At 36.3% G+C, this 23164-nt stretch overlaps 1 long non-coding RNA gene across 1 annotated transcript in view; it reads right to left on the reverse strand.

Annotated features, from left to right (window-relative positions):
- LOC116439551 overlaps positions 1 to 22668 on the reverse strand; it is a 99447-nt gene extending 76779 nt beyond the window's left edge. Inside the window, exon 1 of the long non-coding RNA XR_004238193.1 lies at positions 22593 to 22668. This is a non-coding gene — a long non-coding RNA (uncharacterized LOC116439551). The remainder of the gene's footprint in view (positions 1 to 22592) is intronic.
- Positions 22669 to 23164: the final 496 nt, after the last annotated feature.

Genomic DNA, 23164 nt, shown 5'->3' on the forward strand with positions numbered 1-23164 from the left:
GATCTCTCAAAGTGTTTATCTTTCATGATCAATGATGAATAGACAGAATTAGCCAAATACCTTTAAACCACTAACCAAAATGTAATCAAGGTTTTAGATAACAGAAGTCAAACTCTTTGAATTATTGGAAGAAAGCTATAAAGAACAACTTGTTCTATTTAAGATACAAATATATATAATCATATAATCTGGTAATTGTTTATTAGTGTGTATATTTACATAAAATGTTCCAATGATAATAATTAAGCCTCATTTTTGTAGACAGAGATCATACCTAGCTTTTTCTCTTTTTGATCTCCCAGAGTACCCTTTCCCTTTTGCCTACAGGTAATAAGAGTTGTGTAAAAGGAAACCTAGATCTCAGAGTTTGGATTTCTGGGGTTTTTTTCTCTTTATGGATGACTCTTTTATTTCTTCTTTTTCATTACACTTCTTCAGTAAAAGTCATGGTATCCCTCATTATTCCAGTGATTTCTGACCTTTAGTCTCGTGTTTGTATTAGACCACATCTCCTGAATGGTTTTTGCTACGAGAAGAGTTACACTTTCTGCTACCAGAAGGAATCCGCTGAAGGATTTGAATATTGCAATGCCTTACTCAAAGGATTGTGAACTCCTGAGATGGAATTCTTAATTCGGTGACTGGGGGCTGTTAAGGGAAAAAAAAAAGCCATGAGAGCCAGTGCAATGAGTGGAAGGCATAGATCATCCAAGTAATAAAGAATGCTGATGACAAAAATGTGTATTAGATCCTTTCACTGAGTCTCAAAACCAAACTTCAAGCTGTGGAAAACCACCTGATATCTTTGATTGGAATTTGCATCTCCAAAACACTCTGTGCAATTAGATACCTAAATATTTCTTTCAGAAATGGAAACAAGGATCATGCTTCTCTTTTTATATGCTGGCATGGATAGGGAAGGAAAAAAGCCCTATATTTTTAATTTAACAGGATCTCCCTCACTGTAAATGTGAGAGACTTCAGTTCATCTCTCTCCAAGGGCTTTAACTCGCCTTTCTTTCCATCTGCCAAGTAGCCAACTGCAACTCAAAGCTCTATATATGTGTAATAGAAGCTTTAGAATTAAGGAGAGAATGCATTTCTCTTGCTCCAACTGTAATATTTTATAGGAAGTGCTGAAGGTTTGCAAGGTCAAAAGTAAAAAAGAACAAGATTGACTTGATAAGCATGTGTCAAAAGGAAGGAGGAGGGGAAGATAGTAGCAGAAATTTAGACCTGGATACCAACATCTCCTTACAAAACTGTTTATTTATTTAATCTAATTTGTTAGTGAAACATTTAATCGATTCCTACTGGATTGTAAGTGAACCATGAGGCTGTAGCTATGGTTAAATCTAACAGAAGATAAATATGTTCATGAGCATTAGTAAAAATTATGTCGCTCCTGAAATCAAGAATAATTTAAAAAATAATAAAAAACCCAAAACAAAACCTCATGTTACAAAACACTTCCTCTCATTTTTAAAATAATAAATCTCTTTGCATCAAATTCAAGAAACAGAATTTGAGAGGTTGTCTTTTCTTGAATGTCACTAAAAACCTGCAAAATTTTGTGGAAGTTAAGGTCTCTGAAAGCTTTTGCTCTACAAGATTGCATCCTCACAATTCTGTCACCAAATTGATTAATAATCCATTCTTAGAGTGACTGGTCTCTTTCTATGCCAGGGCTGCACACTCTGTCTCTCTTGAGATTTCTCTTTCCTTTTTCAAGCTCCACAATCTTTTGCAACCATCAAAATCACCCTCAAAAGTAGCAAGAGGCCTCTCTCTGCTGAGAGCTTTTGGCGCTACCTCAGTCTGATACCTAGAGTACAAGAGAACAGCAATGTTGAACTAGGAGTTAAGCAGGAAAGACAGCTTAAACTATGGGCAAGAATAGGATGGAAAGAAAGCAAGCTGCTCTAGACAAAAATCTTCACAAAGGCATTATGTGAAAGAAAAGGAATTCCTAAAGTGCTACTTATGTTGTTAGCTGCTGGTGTTAATGAATAGCACAGTAATAAACACAAAAGACTGATGGCCAGGAGGAGGCTGTCTGCTGTGGACTCAGATTAACATGATGCAAGTCAAATACAAGATGTATGTCCAGGAGATATACATTTGAGTCAAATAAAATACAACCTGTGAACTCTGAAGATTCCAACATAATTTTCATCTGGAGAACTGGCAACAACACCCTGGAAACTTTGCACAGATACCTTGGAAGAATTTGGCCTTATATGAATAGAATCCACATTTGTAAGGAAGCCTGCTCGAAGAAAAGTCTTTATCTCCTTTAAGAATTAGTGTAATGCTTTATGCCTTGTGACAAGTGCAAAATCACATCCACTGCATACAGGCCAGTTATTTAAATCAAATGTGTTAAAGTCAGCGCTGCATCATTTAATGAAAAGTGTTAAACAAAAAGGTTAACTAATCCTGAGTAGGTCATGGAGTTAATAACCTAAGAATACTCATTGAATTAGATTTCCAAATTTATCATGTCATCCCCTGAGTAAAATTTCAAAGTAAAGATAATGAGGCTGTGGGGAAGAATAACAGATGTGGAGTATTAGAAGCTAGTAAATTGCATTTCATGCACTCATAGAGTTAAAGGGAGTATACCATCACACTTATTGACTTCTGCATAGCTACTTATTACAGCAACAACTTGAGCTAGACTAACAATCTTGAAATGTTTTTTAAAAAAATCTTGTTTTCTACCTTACAGGATGCATGTGTCCAATGGTCAACATCAAGTAGAGACCTAATTTTCATTTTTCTCTCTTTAGAAATAGAATCTCTCTCATAGAAAGTAGGTTAAAAATTCTGTGGGCCTTTCGGCAAAGTTTTCATTTCTGAGAAAATACCTATATAAACCTGTTTCTGAATTCCATCCCACTCTGTATTTCTTCTGCATATGTTCCTACAGATAGTCATGGATGAAAAACATCTGGAACTCAAAGCTTGCAACCAAGGGAGGCCCTTCTGCAGTTTTGGTAACTGGTAAAACTTTTACGACAATAAATGAAAGTAGAAGACGTAAAACAGAATTTAAAATGCTAGCATTTAGCATACTGTGATTGTAAGATTAGATCAGACTGAGAAGATTAAAACCTTGAGGGAAAGACCTGGAAGAAGGAAATGTTTGATTATCATGAAAGGTCAAGAGTGAAACCCCACTTATGAGAAATATTTTGGATGTCATTGTGGGTTGCCATACAAGTCTGAACTCAGCATTAGAGATCTGATCAAAATCTGCAGAGCTCATTTTACTCTTTTAATTTTAATGCCATCAAAATGGGGGGGAAATATTCATCCATTTTTGGCCCCAGAGATAATCTTTGGAATGGAAGTCAAAGAAGCTTTCCCATTAAGTGTTAATAGAAATTTAAGAGCCATCAGTGAAAGCACAGTAAATCTGCATCCATTTTTAACCCACAGGAGATGCAAAGTCACTTGCCACAGATCAACAGTTTCTACTGTGAGGAAAGCTGAGTGAATTACCTGATATTTGCAAAAGATAGGAGCATACAAAAGGAGAATCATGGTAGCTCATTAACCAAGCAGTGGGTTGCCCGATTTACAGAAACTTGCCTGTCATCTTGAACCTTTAAATTAGCATATTCTTTAAATGCAGACAGATACTTTAGGACACCGAATTGTGAGGTAGGAAGATACGGAGACTAGAGTAAGAGAAGCACATGTCAAGTACCTAGGGGCACAAAGAGATATCATATATACAGCAAAGATATGCAGGTTCAAGAAGGAGTAGACAAATACTGCAGTCTAGACTTGATGTGAAAAGCACAGGGACAGGAAACAGGAGCAAGTAAAAACTTGCACTGCGCTGCATCTGCACTGACAAAGGGGAAAGATGGTTACAATGGGATTGATATTAAAAAAAAGAAAAATTTTGTTTGTTTCTTTTGTTAACTTTGTATCATGTAAGTGGTTTTGTATCTCTATTTGAAATCAACTTTTAACCTTTCTGGGTTTTTTTTATTTCTGAAAAGAAAGGCATCTGAAGCAAACTCATCTGCAGTATAAACATATTCCCTGAACTGCCATGTAGAAAGTATGATTTCTCTGAGAAAACATTCCATGAATAAAACTGCAGCATGAAAAATAAATAACTCATTTATCTCATTTACAGGTTTGTTTGCTATTAGTAAATATCTTGCATTATGCTCATTTTCTTATGTGTCTGTGAAGGAAAATAATTTTTTACATTGATTTTTCTACAATCTAAGATTATTTGAATACACTTCAAGTCTTATTTGAGTCGAACATTTCTTGTAACCTTAAAAGCTTTAATTGAAGTTCCTAACTGCTACTATCTACATTCTGTCTCTACTCTGCTGTTTCAACATGTATCTGATTTCTGCTTTTTTTACTACATACTAAAACCTGAGGTCTCTGTACAGCCCATTTCATTCAGAATGTTAAGAGGTGATTATCTCAGGCAGAATTATGCTTAGCAGTAAAAAAGTTGAATCTCAGGTAAATTTGTGAACTATACTCTTCAGTAATTTTGTCTTGTTCTGACTGGAAGATGGACATAAATTTCTCTCTGTTTATTCCAAATTTTGAGCTACTAGGCTAAAAAATGTTGATGCTGGACATATTAAAAAAAGCCTGCCATAACTTCTAATTTACTCTAAAAATGTCTGAGCTGGGTTTTTCTCTAACTTTTCAGTCATTTTATAGTTTCTAAGATTACCCTTGACAATTAGGATTCTCAAAAATTAAAAGCAGTGATAAGCTGTGAACAACAAATGGAATGGAAACAGGCATAAGCATAAGAATTAAAGTCAAATCAGTCTTCAGGAGAGTGTCTCTGCCCCTAATATCTAGGCCATTCCCCCGAAATATTTTCCTAACCTGTTCTGAAGCCTTAAATTCTAAAGGTTACAATCACTTTTCCGGTTGTCTCCTCTTATAACAATAAAACATTTTTCCTTGAAGTAGAGTATTCATTTTTTGAATATATGATTTTACATTGTACTCACTCTAAAAAGAATAGAATGAAAAATAACTCCTTTCCTGTTTTCTGTGGATTTGAAAACTGTAACTATATCTTTCTTCCCTCTCTTCTGCCTAGATTAAATGCCCTTTATTTTTCAACCTTACTATATCTTCTAAACCTCTTAATATTCTTGCCAAGCACAGGATTTTTTATAACTTTTCCATATCTGTCTTGGCATCCTAAAGAAATAACTAATTTTATGGGGGATTTGCATGGTATTTGGCAAACATCTGGGAAAATAGTATCTTGCTATTCTTTCATTGAAACCATTGTAGTGGAAGTTACCGTGCATTCTAGGAGAAAGGTCAAATGCTAGCTAGTCAAACAAGATTTACAGGCTGGAATACATACTGTCAATATAGAAATACTTATTGGAAAACTATAAAGCACACCAGAAAATTGACAGAGACAATGAAAATCTGTATCACAACACAACACAAAATCCTGTACCAGTGGCACAAAGTCCAGATGAAGACTGGTCACTAGTAGTGTACCCCAGAGGTTAATGCTGCAGCCAGTACTGTTTATCATCTTCCTTAATGACCTGTACAATGGGACGGAGTGCACCCTAGTCAAGTTCATGGGTGGTGCAAAACCAAGAGCCCTAATTTATAGAGTAGATGAGTTGACATGGAGATGTGAGCAGAGAGTAATCTCTGAGGGGAAAAGACAGCTCCAGCCTGTGGGGAGGAATAAATCACAAACTGATTTGGAAGGGACCTTTAAAGATCATTCAGTGTGATCTCCAAGCAACTGAACAGGCTGGGCTTTACCAGCTGGAAAACAGGCTGACAGAGAGGGATGAGGTGGACAAGCTGAGCAGCTGCCAGCAATATGTTTTGTGGTGAAGAATGTTGACAGCTCTCTGGGCTGCTTAAGTAGTGTTGTCATCAGTTCAAGAGAGGGGACCCTCCCTCTCTGTTGAGTCCTGGTGAGAAACATGTGGACACCTGTGTCCAGTGATGGACTGTCCAGTATAAGACAGACATGGACCTATTGGAGCAAGTCTAGCACATGATCACTAAGGGCTTGGAACACTTTCATGTGATGACAGATAAGAGACAGAGTTGGGAATGTTCAGCGTTGAGAAGAGATGGCTCAGGGATCTCATCCATGTGTTGAAGAATCTGATGGGACAGTGTAGAAGACAGACTCAGCAGCACCCACTCACAGGACAATAGACAGCAGGAGCACATTAAAAAACAAGAAATCCCATTTGAACTCTTGTTTTTTTATATGAGGGTGGTTGAACATTGACACTGGTTGCCCAGGAAGATTGGGAAGTCTTTAACAATGAAATATTTAAAATTTGAATGGTCCGGTTAACCTGCTGTGGGTGACTCTGGAATAAAAAATTTCAGGAGGTCCTTTGTAACATAACGATTCTGTGATTCTGTGAAATAGGATTCAAAAGAATAAATATATTCTTCTCAGATAAGTCTGATAAATTAAAAGGAGTCTAGTGAAGGAAACAGGAGAAGCATTAAAAAAACGTAGCAGTGGGGAAGGGTGGAAAGCGTAAATGAGCCCAAGAGCAAGACAGTTGCCCAGCAGAACCTCCTTGGAGATTTAGATTAGACTTGAGACAATTTATTTTTAGGTCATCTACTCCTACAATCTGAAATGCCCCAAAGTAGCAACTATCATCGATGACAATATTCCAAATAACAGTAACATGGGAGATAAATATAAACTTGATAATTTTTGTTGCTTACAGCACTTCGTCCTTTTCACCTCCCCAACTATATCAGTAAGATAATGCCTCTAAATATTTTTTTCAGATCTTATCAATATTTTTAAACCAGAATTATTTCTTTCTATTCAAGATTCAAAGTGAGGCTGGCAAGACACACATATATTCATATTTTTTAAAGGAAATAAGAAAAAAAATAATACAAAACATAATAAAACCTGAAATTTGAGTAAGAAGACACAATTCCAGAAGTAAATCATACCAAGCCCCATGTTGCCAACTGTCCTCACTTTATTCTCTACATCAAATGGAGTGTGAGTGGAGAAGAACAAATCTTTGGACTGCCATAACTGAATCAAAACCTGATGAGTTTCTATGAAGTAAATGTTCCACAGCATATTAGAAATGGATAATATGCACCTCAAATCTACATGGTGAAAGAAGAAAAAAAAAAAAGAAAGAGAGAAGAAAGGAAAAAATACTGGAGAGAGCATTCACACTTATGAAATCTCTTTGAAACTGAACAAAAGGTTTAAGTGAACTGCTTGCATGTCTGATGAAAAAACGCAGGCATACCAACCCTTTTCTGACAGTGATGAAAACCACAGCTGATGTGGCCTAAAATACAATGAACCGTATTTTCACTTTGCTTTGTTCACTCCCTATATTGTTCAGTTTCTTTCCTTTAAGTAAAATCCTGCAGTACCTTCTTTGAAATGGAGAAGTTGAAGAATGCTCCTCTGTCAGATACACATTTACTTAACGAATAAAAACTAGAGAATTAGTATTGGTGGGTGGATTTATTCTTCATAACCTTGCATAATTTCCCCCCCTTGTTTCTAAATTAAACTCCTTAGATTGCCAATTTTATAGTGCACATTGTTTGGCCTTTAGGAACCTAGAAAGTCAAAACAATGAAATCCAATGTACAGCTCCAAATAATCAATGTGAACTGCTGCAAATGCCATAGATAGATGCCATAGATAGGTGCTCTGATAGATATATTTGAGTGAATCTTGCAAGGCAGTTTAAAATGTTCTTTCCTTAGCTGTCCTCCTTTTACCTCTACCAAATACAGACACTCTCCTGAAGTGGAACCACAACAGGAGGAACATGTCTGCTCTAATTAGTGATTAAATGTATTGCCTCATGCTACCATTAATATAAGGAGCTTTCTTTGCCCGCTAAAAATTTCCCAGAACAAATGTGTTAGACTATTAGCCATTTAATAAAATTCACCTATCGTATCCACAGAGAAATCCAGAGCATCCTTGTACCTGCCTCACTAATCATAAGGTTACCAAACCAGGCTCTGTCTTGCTTAGAGTCTGTCAGAGACCAGCAGAAAAGGTCTTGACTACCCAAGAATAATATACCGAGAATATCAGACAATGAGACTACAACTGGTTATCTTATGTCTCTCTATTAAACATTGGGAGTGAAAGTTTAAGAAAGTGAACATCTTACAGATATCCATGAAGAAAATAATTTTTAAAAAATATTTAATTTTATATTTGGAAAAAAAAAAAAAAATCTGTTGCACTCCTTGTAGTGGAGGTACACTTGTCTTGATAACAAAAGCTGCTTGCACATGTTAGTATACAAAGGATTCCCTGCAGTTTCTTTGTTGTCCCTCTAGCCATTCTGTCCAGAGATTTCAAAAGCAAAAATAATGTGGCATGGTACATGGAGAACAAATGCTTGCAGTCTGCACGTAAGCGCAGATGGAAAAAAAATATTGCCAAGCCTGGAAATTATTTGTTTTAGTTAGTGAGGATACATGCATTATTTATTCAGGATAGTTAATTACTATTTTTCTTTAAGAAATAACTAGATCAGTTGAAACTCTAAAAGAGGGGAAGTGTACTACAGTTCACATTGTGAACACCAAAAGATATTGGAAAGGGCATTCCCTAGAATCTACAGGACATTACAGACACAGATGCAAAGAATTGCAAAGAATACAGGCAGGAGCCTGAACTTCATGGAGGGAGACTTAGAGATGACCTGAAAATGAGACAGCAAGAGCCAGACCACCAGGGGAGCAGACAGTACTTCCTGAGGAGCAGAGGTACCTGAAAAGATGTTTCTGATACCCTGCAACCTGGGTCAATTGCAAGAAAAGGCCACAAGCAAGAATTTGCCTTCGGTGATATAGCGAGCAAAAGGCAAATTTCCAGTCACTTATTTTCAAGTATTTTTGATATATACTCAAATAAAATCTGGTTCAGTATTGTTTTGAGGTGGGTGTATTTAAAACACTTTCTGGTTTTTGGGTGAATAAAAAGAAGGTCTAGAAACTTCTGTCTCAAAGCTATCCTGCTGACTCAGAGTCCTATGAAAACAAATGAGGTTTTTTTCCCTCTTCTCATAGCGATCTGGAAGATATTAATGATGGCATATGGCCCATTGTTCAGCGCTATGACAGATTTTTTTCAGATTATGACTTTGCATCAAAGCATGACTTGCATGCTGAGTATAGTACTTGTTATTAATTCATTAATTTGTATGGGTCTGCAAGTATCTAGAGCTTTTCATAGCTGTTTAGAAAATCCAGAAATATAACAGCCTTGCATAAAACCATTTCTTTCCCTTTATTCTGATTTCCAGAAGCACAAGCTAACAATTTCAAAGTCTGACTCAAAAGAACAAAATCAATTTTGAGAAAAATATTAGGTTTATATACTTCTTTTTTTTTTTTCTTCCCTGATAAGGTCTTACATGAAAGATGTCATAGGGCTCACCCCAGAATAATTCTCTAAAACATCTGAATTAATTGTCATTTCTGCAACACCCACCTGCACATGGGGAAAGACTAGAATTTGTGTCTCTATCACTTTTATTTTTTGCCCAAAATGTCTTATTCCAGCAATTTTGGAATTTTTGGAAAAAAAAACAAAACTAGCAAGATTGACAGGTGAGAAGTCTAAAAACTAGAAATATCATAAAAAATATATTCCCAAAGAATGAGGGAAGTTTGAGAGAAATTTTATGTCAGTGTTTCTGCAATTGTGAAAACAATCATGCAGAGTAAGACATATTTTTATTTACAGGGAATACCAGCAAATATTCTAGGATTCGCAAAACATGATTACTTCATTTTACAGAGGGAAAAAAATTTTGCTTTCTCTCTATTTTCTGTCTAATGCCTGGTAATTTCCCTCCAGAAGGCCACTGAGTGTCCCACACTTATTTATGTCAGGGTTTCTTCTAGAAGACAGATAACCTAATTCCATCTGCTTTGCTGAAAATTTGGGAGACCAAATACAGAAGTCGCCAAATTTCAATACACGATTGTATATGATAATTTTTATAGTTACAATTTTGACAAGTATTTTTATTTTCATTTAGGCATTCCACAAGGATTGAAATTAATGATGTGAACATTAAAGTCTTTGAAACAAATGTGTCTGGAAACAGATGTATTACTGATGAATACAAATAAAACTATTTTTCATAGGACTTCCCATCTGGGGAAGACAATTATTGCATGTTCTATATTATATCAACATCTACCATAGGCAGAATTTGCAACAAGATAGAGAAACTATTAGCTCTCAACATTTCTTTGAGTACATTATGATTTAAGAACCAGTTATGTCCCAATCCAGAAAATCGCTGCACTTGTATTACATCTGCAGAGAGCTACATTGAAATATATGAACACCATAAAAATCACTCTCAAAACTGAGTCTTTAATTTCTATCTCTGGACTTGTGAAATTCAAATAACAATTCAGAATATAAAGAAGATACATTTTCTAAACACCTTAGTAGTTTATCTTGCTCACATCACTGAGCCACAACAGGCTCAGTAAAAGCATTCTACTCGAACTGGCAGAGCAGACCAAACAGAGGTACTGCAGAGGATTGAACACAGAAGGCTTACTGTTCCTTAGTTTCATGACCACTGGAAAGCAGACCAGTTACAGAGTTCTGTATTACCAGGATTGGTAAATTCCTCTTCATTATAAAATTACCTTTGGTGTGGTTTGAATTTTTTATTGATTTTTTTCTTTAAATTTCTTGCAAAAACACAAAAGAAAGCTTTCTTATCTGAACTAACTTCTTGTGGAGATATTGTCACATTGATGTCAAATTATTGCAGATGGACTTTTACACATTGCTTAATTGCGTTTTCTAACTCAAATCAGTGGACTGGATGCTCAGGCGGTTTAAATTCATGTAGTTTTAGAAAAGCTAATGGTCCAATGTCTATTGGAAACAGGTAACAATACTTCCTGAATTTTGTATCCTCCTTCCCTCGAAACCCACCCATAAGCTTCCCCTCAGCCACCTCAGGATTTGGATCTATGTATTTCCAGGAGCTAAGGGACAGCTCTGATATAACCCCATTGCTTGGCCTCAGCTGCTGAGAAAGTTGCTGAGAAACCCATTAGACAAATCATGTGATAAAGTCTGTAGAAAGATATACAATGTAAAATTACAAAGACATGCTGAGACAAGTAATGTTAGTAGTTCTGGATTCAAGATGGGAAACATCAACATGAAAAGGTTTAAAATCCTAAGAGAATTAAAAAAAAGGAGTCTAATGTCTAATGAGGATTTGTAAGACCATCAGGTTGAGCTGATATTTCAGTGTTGATGGGGAATGAAAAGATGGCTGAGAAATCAGTATAGAAAGTAATGGAAGTTAACTGTTCTATCCATAAGGTGCTTGCTGGCAAGCCAAAGTCTTCGGGATGGTGACCACAAGGAGCCTAACATAGCTCATTAAATCCCAGCTACCAGCCCTTTGTGTTAGGCAATATGTAACTGCTAGATGCATTTAAATGGAGGTTTTCCTTACACACAGCTAGAGATTTCCAAATAAATTCTCTTAAAAGAATAACAGCAAAATATTTTAACATCTTGGGAAACTAGTTAATTCTGGGTAACTCTGGAATCAAGCTTCTTTCCTTTCCTTCCTCCTTCCCTCCCTTCTTCTTTAACTATTTCCTTCCCTCTCCTTCCTTCCCTTCCTTCCTTTCCTTTCTTTCTCTTTTTTGTGAAACACAACATTATCAATATGGTGTTAATTCTGATGTTATTTCAATGGGTTTACACAGCAGTTATTGTATTATAAATACTTGTTTTGTGATTTTCCGGCATTTTATGCATCCTGGATATCTTTTACTTTGTTGTCCCAAGCAAAGGCTCTGTGTCATTTACTTCCTTGTTTGATGTTTGGGTTAATATTGTGTGATGTCTCAGTCAATAGAAAATTATTTTCTAGTCCCTTACCAATTAAATGTTTTGTATGTGAAGTACGTTTAAACTTCACACCTTCAAATTCAGCATGCAATCAGAAGCCAAGGTCACCCTGATCATTATAAAGCACATTTCTGCATTAATGGATTAACTCTCTTCTTTTGCTGTTGCCAATACTCCAAAACTGAGATAGAATAAATCTTTATTTCTAGGGAAAATAAAGAACTAACCAGAAAATTCCAAAGTCTGATACAGAAGTAGCAGTGCTGTCTTTGGAAATGTCTTCTGGCCAATGCTACAACAGTGAGCATATTGAAATGGTACACTGAAGGATACAGGGTATCCCTGAAAGAATGGTGGGCTTACTAATTCCTCATAATATTTCCCAGTTAATAGTTTAATTTTGCATTTAATGAACCTGAAGAGTCACCATAAAAATTCCAATGAGAGATGAGGGACAAATGCTATATGATTAGAAAACCTATCCTAAATTTTATTCACAGATTGGAAAGTGCAGATTTTTAAAAATTACATTTCTTTTTAAAATATAAAGAAGTAATAGAACCCATTATCTGTTCCACAGCTAGCAAAAAGCTACTCAGTTAAAAGAGGTGAGAAGATCATAAGAGGAGGAACACGATAGCTAACAAATGAGACTAATAAACGAATAATCTACTGAAACTGCCTGTTTCTGCACATAAGAACTTTACCGTTTTAAAATTATTTTTTATTTTATTTTATGTTATTTTATTTTATTTCATTTCATTTTACTTAATTTTATTTTATTAAGTCACAGCCTTTTCTCTCATGACAGGGGTGGAAAATATGCAGCTGGAGGGAAACTATTTTATTTGGCGTTGGTTTCCTTTGTAGGTTGTAACCTCCCAGGTTACAGTGTCTGAGTTAAGACTTAAATCAGAGAAGACACACCAGAAAATTTTACATATTACCTCAAGACAGCTTCTATCCCAACTACTTCTTCTTGAGAGCTGTTCAATTATGAAGGTACTTACTTTGTGGACCCTGGTTAAAAGTGTGCTTGGATGTAACTGGTAAACTTGGAAACAAGGAGCATTTAAATCTGTTCTAAGTTTTCTGTGGTGGTCTCACACTTTATTCAGACACATTCCTTTCATTTTCTCCAAAGTTTGTTTCTCTTCTCTGCCATTCCTTTGTCCTCTTCTCTACAGAATGTAGAGCCCTGATAAAGCATAGAAGCCTCCAGTTTTCTCCATCAAGTTGGAATCTTCACTATCACTTTCCAGGACTCATCTACTTTCCCAGTTTTTTCAACCACTCCCAAAGTTTTCATTCAATCTCTTTTCTCTCCCACTGTAGATATTTCAGCAAAGTATTACTATTGCTGCACTCTGATTCTTTGCTGCCCCTTAGCTTAATCAAGCAATGTCATTCCTTCTTTCATGCTGCTCAGGTTTGTGCCCAAGGTTTTTTTTCAGAGACTGAAATATTATAATTTATGATTTAAACATTTTATTGATGGACTTTTAAACTGTATTACAAAAGCTGCAGAGACTTCCACACCCTGGATGGGGCCCTGACTGAGGCCTTACACCGCTGGATGATGAAGATAAGATATAGTAACAGCTCAGGGCTGGGGACATTCACTGAGCACAGGCTTAACACCTCCAAGGTGGAAACCACAGCCCCAGGGCTATCAGCTGCCAGGCTGGAACAGGCCCTTGAACCGAAGGGTGGAGGGAGGAGAGGCTCTGGGTATCTTGGAAAAGCCTCTGGTCAGAGGGGCAGTGACTGCCCATCCTCCAACTGTGGAGAGCAGCCCAGCTGAAGGCTCCTTACCGGGGTGGGGGGAAGCTTATCCACAGCAGGAGGGGTGACATGGCCCATCACAGGGGCCCCCTCAAAGGGGTCCCCAGACCCTGCACCAGAGCACCAGAGATGTTGCAACAGACCCTCAGTGTTGCAAGGGACAGTGTGCCAAGCTGGCCCCTGCAAGGGCAGACACATGGGGGTACCCACCTGGCCCAAAGTGTATATTAATCCATGGGATTCTGCACTCTTTGGCGTGTGGTGTGGTGGCGTGTGGCGGCCTGGCACAGCGTGTGGTGGCATGGCCACAATGGCAACAGGGGACCGTCACCACCAGCAGAGCAGATGGAGGGGAGCAACGAGACATCGTTGGGACCCTCGGATGGGTGATTTGCTTCCACCTAACCCCTGTCACCTCTCCCTGTCCCCCCAACCCCCATGCACACTTTCTTTCCTTCTTTCTTTCTCTCTTTCTTTCTTTCTTTCTTTCTTCCTTTCTTTCTTCCTTTCTTTCTTCCTTTCTTTCTTCCTTTCTTTCTTCCTTTCTTCCTTTCTTCCTTTCTTCCTTTCTTCCTTTCTTCCTTTCTTCCTTTCTTTTTCTTTCTTTCTTTCTTTCTTTCTTTCTTTCTTTCTTTCTTTCTTTCTTTCTTTCTTTCTTTCTTTCTTTCTTTCTTTCTTTCTTTCTTTCTTTCTTTCTTTCTTTCTTTCTTTCTTTCTTTCTTTCTTTCTTTCTTTCTTTCTCTTTCTTCCTTTCTTTTCTCTTCCCTTCTCTTTGTCTCTTTTACTATTAAATAAAATACATCAATTTTTTGGCATCAACATCTAGCCTCACTTGGTTTTAATCTCATTTCTGGGAATATTTTGAACCTTCTAAATTCTTTCCAGTTTATGCACAGAGACTTAGCTTTCTTTGCTTTTCTGAGTTTAAACCGGATTGTAACAGCATCTAATGGACAAATCATATTAACTCACCCACCGTTTGTGATTATGCTTACCTGGTACTTATATTGGAAGATCATGTTTATCCATAAAGGGTGAAGAGTGTATGGGAGAAAGTCAATTTGCCAAATTGCCTCTATTCACTTCCACTCCATCTCCTGCTACACCCCTGTTCTATATTGATTCTCTGCTCACAGGTCAATTTCTTCACGTGCTTCTTACACTCTAGTAGTTTTATGCCACTTCTCTCTACCTAGAGGTCTCACTGCCTCACAGTCATTATTTCAAATATTAAGACCTTCAAAAAAATGCAGGGAGGAAATGGATAAACAAGGCACCACAAGATCTGTGAGAACAGGCTATCATAAGAAGCTAGTGAACTTTTAAATGCCATTGTGGCTGATGACTTAATTTCTTTGTTTTGGCTTATATACTGACTACTCCCATTACTAATACTCCCATCAAAGTATAGACAAGAACACCAAACACTTCTGACATGAAATTGATAGGATGGGCATTCTTCTGGATGGAAGTAATATTACCAGCTTTTGAAAGAGATCACAAGCATGTAGATAGCCCAAAGAGTGTACTTGGATTTTTCAGAAGTTTTAACAAGACATTCCCTCAGACCTTCACCAGAGGCTGCTAAAAAAACCATGAACAACAGAAGGAAGGCACTTTGTAGGTCAGTGAGTGGCTAAAAATATCAGAAATAAAGAATAGAAGTTTATGTCCAATTTTCACAGCAGGTGAAGGCTTCTGGTAGGGTACCCTGGGCTCTGGAACATAGGGCATTTAACAAATATCATAGAATCCTCAGTAAATGATCTGGAAAAGGACTCAAATAATGATGTGATACATTTAACAGATAGTAAAATTTAGGTATTTTTCTACTAACTACGGGGGGGATTTTTAGGAAGAGCATTTTCCACTGCCATAAATTGTTTATTTTGGGAAAAATGCAAACAGGTTTACTGAAAAGGTGAACCTGGCAAGAACAGTCAGTTCTTTGGATAAACACAAACCAACTGTAACTTCTAAGTATGTGGGTTTGAAAACCAAATTGTGCCTGAATTTGGTACAGTAAACTTAAAGATTAAGTATAAATAAGTTCTTCCCAAACTTCTTGCACAAAAAGAGCATTTGAAAATGTACTAGAATTGTTTTTAGAAAAGTGTCAAAAATGGTACAGCATCATTGAATTCCCCCTTTCTCCCATCCACTTTTGGTTTCAATTTTCTTTATATATTTTCTTGAAAAATACTAAATTACTATGATTTATTACTATTTATAAATGCTGAATTGTGCAACAAAACACATAGTTAGGTTTACTTTGTTAAAAAAATGTCGAAGGCAGCTTTCTGCAGAGCTGCGCCTTGCCTAAGCAGCTCTGCTTAGAGTTTCGATTGTTATTCTCTGAATGCCTACACGTTAACATTGTTACTGTGATTTAAGGAACTGCAGAGCAGTGTTGCCATGTCTCACATAGCTGCCTATCTCAGCTAGCTCAAAGGCAAATTGAGAATTTCTTACATGGCACAACACTGTGCTAAATAAAAATGTTTATAGAGTATTGCAGTCAAACTGAAGAATTAAACAGAAAATGACTGGGTATGACTGAAAGCTAAATAATGAAGATACTTGTGATTAGGTGGCAGTTAAAACTTATTTTCTGTACCATCTTCTGTTTTTTGGGGTTTCTTTTTTAGTTCAATTAAGTGGTACTAATGGAAATGAAGACTTCAATGGTATGAGGACCTAGCGCTATCTCTGTGCCTCAGAGTGACAGGAATGCAGAAAACACCGACCGGAGCGGCCCCCACCCTTTCCACTGGAGGGAAAGCTTCGTTAGGCTGACATTGGACATGGGACCAGATGGCAGGTTGTGAGCAGATTACAGGTCCCTGGAATTGAATGACAGGTTTTATTCCCAGTGCCACTGTAGTTGTAGAGAGTTTTCAAAGTTCAATAAGCAGAAGTCACATAACTTGTGACCTAATCTTGCCAATTAGGAAAGAAAACCTTTAAGGGTAGTAAGTTTGGCCAGAAAAATACAGACTTCCAGGGCTAATGAGGATCAGATTGTATAAATTGACAGCATTGCCGTCTTTTACTTTGAAAAGAATAAACATATGGTATGTTTTGTTGCCATTATTTGTTATGAGACACTTCAGCAATATAACATACAAGTCTATGATAACAGATGAAGGAAAAAGCAAAGTTCTTCATTGAGCAAATAATCTTCCTGGTATCTGTCAATGCTCTGTAGCTGCAAAGTCACCCACAAAAACCAATATCTATGTCACAGAAAATATTCTTTATATAATTAGTAAAACAAAATAACAAACAAACAAAATCAGAAGTGGTTACATTATTTATATGAAAGACAAGGAAAATCAGGTGTATGCTGTTTTACTGACAGATTAGTAGCATGTTAAAGGCCTGGAAGGGTATCTTCATAAATGAAAATATATATACTTATTGACAAAAGCAATAGAGTAACAGTTAAAGTTTATCTAATGTTAGCTGTTCACTTTGCGTATTCATAATGTGTATTTAAAGGAAGTTATTTGTTGAATATGAAAGAATCTTTAACAAAAACTGAATTTCATGTATGATTATATGAGAAATTTTATGCTGTTTTCCAAATTTGTACCATTAACTTTAAAAAAAAGATCTGTAGTGTAAGGCAAGATGTAATCAAAGTAACCTGAACCCCTGACTATTCCTCATAAACAAGTTGTTACCTTCCTCCAAGTTCTACGTAATTTTCAGAATTTTCCCGGTAGCCTTTTTGGCATGCCAGTGTTTATTTTAATTGAATGTATACTTATCAGTGCTGAATAATAACATCATCTTCAGTCTTCTGTCTTCACTTTTACTGATCAATAACACTTCAAATATATTAATTTGGAAATAAAGCTATAATCCAAATTGAAAGAAAAGGTGATGAAAAGAAATTAAACTTAAGAAGATAAAGACCCATGTATGAAACGTTTATTAAATTGACTTAATAAAAATATGATTACATCATTTCAATATATAAACACTGTATTCAAAGGCAATAAAAAAAATACCCTGGCAATCTATAGGACGAAAATATAAAAGGAAAATCATAAGCAGGCAAGACTAGATATCAAATAAGACCTATAAGCATAAGGAGGAAAACTGACAACTGATTAAGTGACAACAGATTATACTATTTTCCTAGATTATTATATAATAATTCTAGGAATAAATTTATTATACTAAAGGTAGCAAATAGGAAAAAAAAAGAGTAAGGGAAGGCAAAGGCAGGACAGCAAAATGGTTCAGAGGCTAAGATTTTTCATAGCTCACTTTAATGCAATGAAAAATTACTAAAACAAATGACTTGAACAGTTCAGGCTATCACAAGATGGAAAAACTAGGCAGCAGCACAGATGCAGAAAACTGAGCACCAATTTGATATTGTGGAGGAATCAGTAGAGTGCTGACAAGCCTTCCCTGGAATTTTACAGAAGAAAATGAGAAATGGCAATGTAGTATGATGGATTCATCTTTACACCGCCAGGGAGGTGTAATGTACAACCCAAACTCCAGAGGGCAGAGTGCAAAACAGGAAGCATGCAAAATTTGGAAGCCCCAACTTTTGTCTAAAATTAATGAAAACAAGAATGACAGATCTACTATCCAGAACAAATAATTGTTAGTTACACAAGCAAAGCAACAATACCTAAAGTAGGTGATTCACCTTTGTTGAAGCCTGCAGAAAATTCTCAAGATTCTTTGAATCTCTGAATATGTGGATTCTTTGCTCATACTAAATGGGTGAAAAAATAAAGCAATTCACCCTGTGCAACATCTGCCTCATGAAGTGCTGCAATTATTACTCCCGTGCATGTTTAAACCCTTAGCTACTCTCACAGTTTTATTTCACCTGTTCTGGCAGGATTATTATTTCTCTTGTTAAATCTCACACTGAGAATTTTTATAGTTTCCTTATTATCCTGCTTTTCTTCTTCTTTTTCCTTCAAAAGACAAATAATTAGTCTACCGTTTTCACTATAATCATATGTTCTACCTACTGATATTGTTGACATGTCACAGTGCTTATTTTATTTGGATGTTTGTAGACTTCTCACAATTCCTTATTAGGTTTTGTTTTTCTTTTCCTGGCCCTATAATCTGTCCCACTATTTTATTTTCAGAAGTATTTATCTATCTATCTATCTTACTTTTCAGTAATAAGATCCCAGAGCTCACATCTATATGAAAGGAAACCAGATATAATGACCTGAAATGTAGACTCAAAACACATCCTTCTCACTGAGGAATTCCTGCAGAAGAAAAGCCAGTATTTCTATGTACTGTCAGCTTGGCTTTGTATTAGATAGAAGTAAATGTTATAACTTTTTAACAATAATTTCCTGACACCTTCAAATAAGAAAATCTGTCTTTCTACTTTTTTTGCCAGTCTCGATTTGCACTAGATGCAATTGTTCACCATTGTGAATTTGTTTCTTTAAACATGATAAGTTACTGTCTAAGAGATGTCTAAGAGATGGCCACTGCCAATATCCTTCATATCAGCTTGTTCTCCCTCCACCCAAGTCTCCAGTTCCTTCTTGAAGCTGGTGAGAGATTGCTCCCAGGCATTGAAACGGAGTATAGAAATACATTCAAATATGTTTGATGACTAAATCTATTTTTCATATCTCTTGGCTTATAAATATGAGTTTTCAGCACAATATTTCCTGTTTCCATTTCTCTGACCATCTTTATAACTCTCTCTCCAGTTCTTTCAGTAATAAGTCAAATCATGACTATATAAAGGTATTTCTCCCTCAGTTACATCACTAAGTCCTGTAGATGATCAATTTTTTTTAACTTTTTTCCTATATTGACATCATAAACAGGAGAAATTTTAGTGTTTGTATTAGATTTTGTGAATACAAATACAACATTGCATCAGCACAGAGATTCAAAGAGGTACTTATAGCATAGAGATACAATACTATAATGAACATTCTTTCATCCTGTAGCCTGTAGTACATCCAAGCTATGCCTTAAAATCTGTAAAAATTTAAAGGTATAAATGAAGCTTATTTCACAATAACTGCATTATACAACTGACCTTTTTAATTAAAAAAGGTGATTTTCTCTCATTATACTCTCATCATAAATGGCAATATTTATGTATTAAATATTATATTTTATAAGTTGTTATAAGGAAGGACATACGACACTTTGCATTATGTTTTATTTTTCAAATGGGATATGTGATTTTTGCATTTTGTTGTGTTAATTGTCCATATTAAGCAATTTTGTACAGTGTCTAAGTTAATCATGCATTCTTTACTAATTCACCACTACAATACTTCATGCTTTATTGCTCTGGGTTTGTTTTCCAAATCTTTTCAAAATTTGTATCTCGAGACATTTTATGTAGCTGAAAATTGCATACTTGGACTATGGTACTTCCTGTCCATTTAATATCATACAATTAAGGAAAGGAAGGGGGTGGGACAGTGTGGAAAATAGAAGCCTTTACAGCAGAGCAGCACATGCTGAATTAAAGGCTACCTGATGACTAGGACAAAGAGGGACAGGAATATAGCAGTGAAGGAGAAGAGGAAATGCAAAAACCAGCTGAGTCTTCACAGCTCCAAGAACTGGAGATGCAAGGATAGGGAGCAGAGTGGGGAGACTAGGATTGCTGCACTGCTTTTGCAAACCCGCTTTGACTTTGACAAATAGTTTAATCAAACCAGCCTTGATTTCTTGTTTATCCAGTTCAGTTTTACTATGGAGTTTTTAAATTACTATTTTAATGTCAAAGATTTTTTTGCTTTTTATTCATTATTATATTGTTTGTTATCCTGTCATAATACTTGCAGAATAGCAATAACACTGCCTGAATACAGGTTTTCTGACAAGTCAAACAGAAAAATTTCTTTAACAATATTTTACCAAAGGCTTGGCTATCCCTTTGGCTTTATCATACTTCTCACCACAGAATGATTAAATGTTCTATTTCTTGGCTAATAAATATTCAAATAATTCCATATTTCTTTACCACTGTACCAAGAATGTGACTATTTAATCATATGACCATTCCTATTTTTCCAGAATTTAGTTTTAAATTAGATTCCAGAAGCTAGTTTTAAAAATAATGTTATTTTTATAGTTTTGTTACAGAATCATCAGCTGTAAGATGAAGCTTGGTCACTGTTCTTCAAATTTTCTAAACTGTGAGATCCAGCATTCTACTAGCTTAACTTCCAAAGTCATGAGAACACACAGTTCATCTTGTATGCTGAAATCATTACTCTCACATAGTATCCCTACCGCATTGATAAAAAAAATAATAACAAGAAAGCAAATGAGAAATGAAGTCATTGCTTGTTAATTCACTGGACTCTTTGATTGAATAAAAAGGTTGATTGCAGTTGAAAGGCATTAAAATCTCCTCCAGTTCTTGGTGCCAATTCTCCTCATGCTGTGTAAGAAAAAAAATACTACTCACTAACAAATTGTCAAATAAAGAGAAATTAACTGACATAATAAGAGAGAAATCGTATTTAATGCCAAAACTGTAACTTGGCCCATGCTATGGGAAAAGATAAAGAAAGTACCTTCTCGCATCTGGCATGCCAGCAGGTAGGTATAGTTTAAAAATGCCAGTAGAGAATAAACCTGCAGCAGAAAAATCAGTGGCAGAGCATACTAACAGAGTCGGCAGGTTTCAGTGTCAGTCTGGTGCATGGATGCAGGCACAGCATTGTCAGTGCTGTGGGAGATCATGAACAAAACTCATTTCTCTGCTAAAACAGAGCCAGGAGACAAAGAGGAGATTCTATGAGTCTACGACTGGTGCAGGATCAGACAGGGTGTGCTGGCAGGTCACCCAAAAGTTGGAGGCTGACTCTTAGATTGTAAAGCTGCACATACTATGCACAGATCTATGTGTTCTAAATAATAAAAAGCCTTATGAAACTTCTGTTCATTTCTGCTGGTGCATTGTCGATGCGTAAAAAGCCTTTGAGACAGATAGAAATTACCTTAGCTGTTTCAACATGCTATCTTCATCACCAGTCACCTTCAAACGGTTAGGAATGAAAAATGATTAATACAAAATAGTGGGAAAGAGAAGCCTTATGCATCTTCCTCAGAAAGGAAAACAAGAAATTACTTTAGTCATGGTAATTGTTGCCATTGGAACGAATATGCCCATACAAAAAACAAACATTTGCCATAGTGCTCACATTTATTAAGTTTTATCAGTATGCCTAAATTCACAGAGCTGCTTTGGAGGACAGTGCCCTTAGAAATATACTATATACAGTTCCAAAATGCCTTCATTGAATTTTCACTGCTACTCTTTTGATGTGTGTAGCAAGAAAGGGATGGAGATAAATATATTTGACTTGTTCTCTAAACATAGCATAAAAATGGCAACTGCACAAAAAAGATCTTCAATTCGATGGTAGCATAGAGTGAAAGACCCTCAGTCAACTCAGTTATGTTCAGTTTTCAAAGCAAGGACCAAAAAGAGCCTGAGAACAAACTAAGTAAAAGAAATTTTCAGCTGCTCATACTCATCATCTTGTCAGTACTTCCAGACACCAGAGGAGAAGCCATACATGCCTCTCAAGAACACAGCAACTGGAACTTTAAAAGAGCCAAAAATAATGTCAAGAAAATAAAAAGCTTCTAAAAAACATTTGAGGGACTTTATTTTAGCCAGAAAGCCAGATTCGCATGAATGTCATGGTTTAATGCCATGGTAAGCTCAGCCCCACACAGCTGCTTACTCATTCCCCCACAGCTGGATGGTGGGGGAGAATCAGAAAAATAAAAGTAAAAAGGACTCATGGGCTGAGATAAGTCAGTTTAATAGGTAAAGTAAAAGCTGTGCACACAAGCAAAGCAAAACAAGGAATTCACTCACCACTTCCCACAGGCAGGCATATGTTCAGCTATCTACAGGAAAACAGGGCTTCATTAACAGTGAAAATAAAGGTCATCGCTTCAAATGTCCCAACTTCCTCTTTCTTCCCCCTGCTTTTATTGCTGAGCATTATGTCATGTGGTATGGGACATTCCTGAAGTAAGTTTGGGTCAGATGTTCTGGCTGTGTTCCCAGCAACTCCTTGTACACCCCCAGCCTCCTCACTGAGGATGTGAGAAGCAAAAAAGGCCTTGACTCTGTGTAAGCCCTGCTCTACAGCAACTAAAACATCCTTTTGTCATCAACTCTGTTTCCAGCACAAATCCAAAACATCCCAATACCAGCTACTTTGAAGACAATTAACTCTATCCCAGAAAAAATCCCAGGTCAATGGGTGGAGATAAAAAAGGAAAAGTCTGGTAAGCTAAGGTCACATGAAAGACAAAATGCAGACCAGACAGCAAAAGATAATGAAGATACTCAGCATCATTTACAGAGGTTGAAACAAAGATTTTTTTAGAAAATCTAGCTTATAGACTGCATTTATATGAACTAAAGTTCATATATATTCA

The sequence above is a fragment of the Corvus moneduloides genome, chromosome 2 (assembly GCF_009650955.1).
Source record: "Corvus moneduloides isolate bCorMon1 chromosome 2, bCorMon1.pri, whole genome shotgun sequence".
NCBI classification, from domain to species: Eukaryota; Metazoa; Chordata; class Aves; order Passeriformes; family Corvidae; genus Corvus; species Corvus moneduloides.